General features: G+C 36.1%; 1 long non-coding RNA gene across 2 annotated transcripts; it reads left to right on the top strand.

Annotated features, from left to right (window-relative positions):
- The first annotated feature begins 5,351 nt into the window (after positions 1-5,351).
- Positions 5,352-6,803, top strand: LOC122040073. Of its 2 annotated transcripts, none has more exons than XR_006128497.1 (3): positions 5,352-5,639; positions 5,789-5,868; positions 6,366-6,803. It is a non-coding gene; the product is annotated as an uncharacterized LOC122040073 (long non-coding RNA). The 2 variants fall into 2 exon arrangements; XR_006128498.1 differs by having other exon boundaries at positions 5,353-5,644.
- Positions 6,804-7,051: the final 248 nt, after the last annotated feature.

The raw sequence follows: 7,051 nt of genomic DNA, 5'->3' as shown, positions 1-7,051 counted from the left end.
CTTTCTAATTCTTATTTCTAAGATCTCCGGCATTATTTAAGTCATCAATGCTTCAATAAGTGCAGCATCTTCTATAGCTGACCATTGATGTTTATTTTTCACGGGTCTTTTTGGGTTGTAAGATTCTACTGAAGGATTAGAAGCCATGTTCACCTATAGCACAAAAAATTAATAGCGCAAATAAAGAGAAATAGCAACCAGCTAAACATTGTAATTCAACATACTCAATAGAAAATAGACATTGGGTTTCTACTATTGAATGGAAAATAGAATGTATTGACCAAATTACAAAGAAACATTGTAAGCTTGAAACATTATAAGCTAAACATTGTAATTTAACATACTCAAAATAAGCTAAACATTCAACTATAAAATCGTAAGACATGTCAAAAAAATCTAATACTTCATAAGAATCACACAAATGATCTCATCTAGATCTTTTCCATTCATTAAACATGTCATTGGCCAAATTATCACGCCAATTGCTAAATTCACTCAAAGTCTGAATGGTTAACACCATGTTTTCACCAATGTCATCAACTTCATCTGGATGACTATCCAGTCTTCTCTCCAACCTTCTTTCTGCAAGATCCCCAGCCATTTCTCTCCTTATAAAATTGTGAAGAAGGCAACATGTCATAATAATTCGATTTTGAGTTTGGATCGGATAATAAGCTGGACTTCTAAGTATTGCCCAACGTATTTTAAGTAGCCCAAAGCATTTCTCTATCACATTTCTAGCAGTCGAATGCTTCATATTGAAAAACTCTTGAGGACTTCTAGGTACTCGACCTTCTTTCCACTCATTTAAATGATATCTTTGGCCTCTATATGGTGCTAAAAAATCTTCACAGTTTGTGTAACCGGCATTGACAAGGTAATAATATCCTATAAATTGAATAAATGTATTAAAATAGATCGCAAACTCAAAACACAGTAAAGTATTTAGGATATTTTGAAAAATTAATTAGCAAACCATGTGGGACTTTTAATCCATTTTTCCTTGTGATTGAATCTCGTAACACTCTACTATCTGTTGCTGAGCCTTCCCATCCAGACAACACATATGTAAATTGCATATCTTGGGAACAAGCAGCAAGCACATTAGTACCAATTTCACCCTTTCTTGTCTGATATCTAGGTTTATCCTCTACTAGTACTCTAACTTTAATGTGTGTCCCATCTAAAGCTCCCAAACAATTCTACAAGGAACAACAAAAAGAAAATAAGAAGAAAAAAAATCATAAATCATAACTTTAAAAACAAATATAATAATTACCTTAAACCATTTCCATCTCCAATCTATTGAGTCTGCTGCAATTGGCTCTGGATTTTTGAAAAATAGATTTTGTAGACGAATAACAGCATTCAAAAATCGAAGAAAATGCCTACTTATTGTTTCACCAGACCTTTTAAATCAAAATTGTATAGTTCTATTCTTGACATGATGAGCTAGCAAATGTAATGACATTGCTACTTGCTCATCTACCTCCATATATCTTGTTCCTTTCAAGCCCTCTTCACTTTCAAGCATACAACACGACTTTGTAAAACTACTCCTATTCATTCTTAGCTGTGATATGCAAGTAGTGTCACTCTCATATGCTAAATTATATATCATCCCTCTGCTAGCAAAAATGTCATTCACATATTGTCTTTTCAAGCAATACGATCTATTACGTCATTCCACTAAAACACAACACATTTGAAAAAACCAATTCACTATATTCAAGATCTTCAACCAATGCATTAACACAACAATTAATTTCCTTTTTCTCATTATGTTCCTGGTCTTTAAACTAAGACGAGTCATGGTTGCAAAATAAATAAAACCAATAAATGAAAAGGTGTTGATTTTGATGAAAACAAGATGCTGATTTTGATGAAAACATATAACAAGGTTTGAAAGTAACATTACAAATCTAAGGATTTTTAGACTGGTCATAAAATTGACAAAAAAGGAGAAATATAAATTTCAGAAATTTAGAGTTCATGACAAAAAGGAACAATAAATGCAAACTTCTAGTTTTTTTCTGAAAGAAAAATCTGACTTCTTTTTGTAGGCTTGTAGCTATCGGAATTAAAAGGAAGATACTCATATGAAAGTGGATCCTGAGTTAACAAAAAACACAGCACTCTTGTGACCAATTGTGGTTATACGCATCATGTTTGACAGGTGACAATTAATTTCTTTAAGATTGGATAGGTTGCAACCTCATTTATAAAAAGAAAACAACAATGGTTGGTATAAATTGGGTTAGCAACTTTACTGAAAACCACATAACCTCGAAAATAGACAAGTTTCCATTCAGTTAATGAATTGTTAAGATTTCATATTGTACTGTGTTGGCTGACAAGCTACAAGAATAATGTTGAAGCTCTTGGTTCAACATCCTTGCATTGCACAACACAACTTAAACAACTTTTCGAAGTAAAGCCTATGTAACCCGAAACATTGTTCCAACAATAAATCAAAAGTTGTGGATGAGATCAACTAAAAATGTTAGAGTGCACAGGAATAAGGGAAGCATATGTGAAATCCCTAATAAGCTTTTCGCATTTTGCCAATACAAGTAAAATTATGAATCTAAACATCTTCACATGCCAAGGAATCTAAATGGATGACAAAAGTAGAAAAAAAAACTACTCGTCCAGTTAAAATGTAAGAAGACCTTCCATATCAAGGGGTTTTAACCAAAAATTTGATACTGGAAACATCTGACTATGAACTTACAGATATAGATATTCCGATGCTGATAGAGGCTGTGGATCGAAGCCTTGGCGAGGCTTTATGGGGAACGGAGGCGAGGGAGGTGGTGTCAGCGTCGATGCTGATGGAGAAAATGGTGGATCAAAGCCTCGGCAAGACTTTAATGGGAAGTAGAGATGAGGGTGGTGCCGGCGCTGATGCTGGTGTCGGCGCTAATGCTATTGTCGGCATTGATATTGTTGTCGGCGCCGATGCTGATGGAGGGGTTGGATGGAGGTGGTGTTGGCGCCGATGTTGGTGTCGTCGCTGGATGGAGGTGGTGTCGGCACCGATCCTGATGGAGGCGCCGGGATGATGGGTGAGGCGAGGGAGAGGATGTGCGACGGGATGGAGAGGGAATGAGTCGGGATGAGTCGGGGATGTGCGACGGGATGGAGAGGGAATTAGGGTTATATTTGGTATAAAAAAATTTAGGGTTGTAATGTAATCGGATTACATGTTATTTGGCTTGTAATCCTGGATTACAAAAGATTATTACCTTTTGTAATCCAGATTACATTACATTACAAAGTTAGAGTGGTATCAAACAAAATAATCGACTTTGTAATGTAATCTGGATTATATTACAAGGCAGATTACAGGTTACCAAACGTAGCCTAAAAGTTGTAACAAGTGGAGACTGATGAGCGCAACAATGATAATGAGCATAACCTCATGCATCTAAAAGTAGGAGCTCGAACTTTGCACTGAGTGTAGCTTTAAGGGTTGAGCAATAGCTAGAGTTATAGCAGACAAGGATCATGATCAATGCAGCTATTGGTATAATCGTGCCCTAAGGGCATCCACAACGCCGCGTTAAAGCGGCGTTATAACGCCACTGTTGCTTTAACGCGGCGTTGTGGAACGTCGCGTTCGTTCAAACCGCTTGAACGCGTTCAGTATTCTGAACGTGTTCAAGCAGCATTGGGGTGGGCCAGGGCTGGCCCACCCCATGCTATATTTTATTTTTTTTAATACAAATATAAACTCTAAAATAAAAAAAAAACAGAAGACAACGGCTCATTTAAAAAACAAAAGCAACGGCTAATTCAAAAAAAAAACGACTATTTAATTTAAAAATTTTAATAAAATGATTACTTTTTAACGGCTAGTTAACGGTTAGTTAACGGCTAGTTTGAAATTTTGACTATAAATATCCATCCATATGTGCATATATTTTCATTCCCACTCACTACTCTTTCAATTTCACTCTCTAAATTCTCTCCCCGTCTATTTTTTCAAGTTCCTACCATCTTATTTTCTATCCGAAATGGATGAAAATAATAGGGCATTTTTTTCCAATTTCTTGAATTCTACAAACAACTCGCAAGAATATTCATCTTCCCAGAATCCACAAATTCCATCAAATTATCAATACCCATATCCATTTCCCAGTATGTCGTTTCCTCCACAAAATCTTCAAAATGTCCAAGGGTTTGGAAATTATGCCCCTCGAGGTCCATATCAACGGCTTCCAGCCGAATATTGGCAAAACATGAGTCATCCATATTTCACGCCGTCGGTTGTTCATGGATATGGTACCCCGCACACAACTGGTATGTCTTTCACTCCTTCAATGTCGAAGTTGTTTAAGGAAAGACAGGAGTCTGCAAGAAAAGATGTTGAACGGGCATTTGGAGTGCTCCAATCTCGATGGGCGATTATCAGAGGTCCAGCTCGGTATTGGTATAGGAAAAAGTTAAAACAAATCATGTTAGCATGCATTATTTTGCATAATATGATTGTTGAGGATGAGGGAGGTCACGTGACAAATTGGTACAGCGAAGAAGGTGACGAACCCGCACAACCTATCCATGGCTCAAATCGAGGATTTCAGGATTATCTTCGAACAAATTCTGAGCTACGTGACACTCAAGTTCATCACCAACTTCGCGCCGACTTAGTTGAGCATATCTGGGGGCAATACAACAACAATCCATGACTTAATATTTAAAATAAATTTTATTTTCCCAACTTTGTAATTTTAGCCGCTCAGTTGTAATTTCGTTTTCCCAATTTTATAATTTTAGGTGTTCAGTTATAATTTCATTTTACCAACTTTATAATTTTAGGTGTTCAGTTGTAATTTCGTTTTCCTAACTTTACAATTTCGTTTTCCTAACATTCTAATTTCGTTTTCTCACAAACATTTATTTTATTTAATAAATATATTTAAAAAATTAATATTATTTTTGAAAAATAATAAAATTTTATTTTTAAACGTAAAATTATTATTAAAAATAATAATAATTTAAATATTTTAAAACATATTTAATACATATTTATTTAATATGATATAATGTTAAAATGAGTGAGTGGACGGTGGGACCCATGAATAATGGGTATTAATGTTAAAAGGGATGTGGATGAAAGAAGGATGTTGTTATAATGAGTATGTGGCAGTAAGCCTCATACTTTTTGATGATGTGATGGGTGTTATAATGCCAGAGCATTATGGATGCTCTAAGTAGTGTGCTCGACTTAGATATTTTGATACGATGAGTTAATAATTTAAATTATAATTGTTTTGTATGATTCTCGCAGCGAAAACTCATGGCGACTGAGTTGGCACCTTGCGTGGCCACGTCCAAGTCAGTGAACCCCACATAAAAATTTCACGGGCATGGCTGCCTCTTTCACGCCCGTGCCCTAACTCTCCTCCTCCTCCTCCTTCCTCTTTCACGATGGATCCTGCCGTGCCCTAACTCTAGCTCCCGAGCCGCTTCTTGCTTCCCCTTCGAGAAGAGAGGAGCGAAGATCGTCCCCTTCGTGCCCTAACTTCTTCGGTCGCAGCGTCGCGTTCTCCTTTCTCTTCCTCCCAGTGAGGCGAGCCGCTTCTTCCCTCCCGTTCTCGAAGAGAGGATCGAAGGCTGTCCATCCAAAAAAAACAGTGAGGTTTATTTTCATAGTTCGCATTTTTGCTTCATTTGCATGCCCTAACTCCTTCTTCCCTCTCCCTTCCCTTTTGCGTTTTTGCTTCATTTGCGTTTCTCCCTCCCTTGCCCTAACTCCTTCTTCTTCTTCCCTATCCCTTCCAAGGAGTCGAAGCCCTCACCTAGCTACGGGGTCAAGTTATAGCACCAGTAGACGGGGAGCTTTGAGTTTGAGCACTCTTTGAGGTAATCAACTTCTATTCTGTTTCTTCTTCCTCTTCGACACTTCCATGGTTTGGTAGGTGAGATTAAAATGTTCAGGTTCTTGAAGAACCTATCTATTTGTTTAGTTATGGAGTGTGTTTGAGTTTTACTGGTAGGTGGGATTTGTGCATCAACCAGCAGAAAGAAAATATTTAGGTTCTTACAATGTTCAGGTTCTTAAAATGTTTAGGTTCATGTTCTTATAATGTTCAGGTTTAGGTACTTAAAATGTTTAGGTTCTTAACATGCTTAGGTTCTTGAAGAATGCTGCAGATTTATCAATAATAAAGAAAAAATATATATCTATGGTAATAATGTGAAATGAAAGTTTTTTCTTCAATATAAACTCTAAACAAAATAGTTCAGCATTTATGTTATGAATTGGACATAGTATTTGAATATGTGGATTTACCTTCAAATTCACTGCTCCTTTTGATCGCTAATAACCATAAGGCATTATTGATTTGCCTTTTTATTAGGTTGCTATTTCATGGATGAATCAAGTTACAGCAACATCGACAATACGAGATTTCAACATGTAACATGTAGGGAATGCGGAGAAAGAACCATGATGTGTGTTTCTAAATCAACTAAAAATCCTGGAAGATACTATTACAGATGTGGCCAATATGGATGGCAAAAGTGGATGACGACCGATACTAGTTCATCCTGCAAAATTGAAAGTGAACACCATGTTTCTCATGGACATAATCCGAGAATAATCGATGTACCAAAATTCATTTGGATATTAGTGATGGTGAATTTGATTCTCTTAGCTATAATCCAGATTGAGTTGTTAGTTCATCTGTTTAGTTAGTGTTAAGTAATGTTTGTGTTGTAATATAATTAGCTAAATGTTTGTAAGTCTGGACGCAAACTCAGTTTATCTCTAATTGAAATGTTTTTATTTCGATAAATATTTGGTCACCTAAAAAGAAAATCGTCTCTATCTTCTTTACTTCTATTAGCCCTCTCTGTTTTGCTCTTTCTGGCTAGTAAAGTTTAGTTTTCATTGATGATATCTATGTGATGCCATTGATTTGAGAAAAAGACATATTGTATAATTTATGTGATGTTTATGCTAATATTGTGGTTCGTTTAGAAATCATCCAAGGAAAAACTTTACCTAGGTGAAGTAGTAGAACCATCATGTTTTCACAGTGGA

This window comes from Zingiber officinale, chromosome 2A (assembly GCF_018446385.1).
Source record: "Zingiber officinale cultivar Zhangliang chromosome 2A, Zo_v1.1, whole genome shotgun sequence".
Classification (NCBI taxonomy): Eukaryota; Viridiplantae; Streptophyta; class Magnoliopsida; order Zingiberales; family Zingiberaceae; genus Zingiber; species Zingiber officinale.
This window is presented reverse-complemented; position numbering and strand designations above follow the sequence as displayed.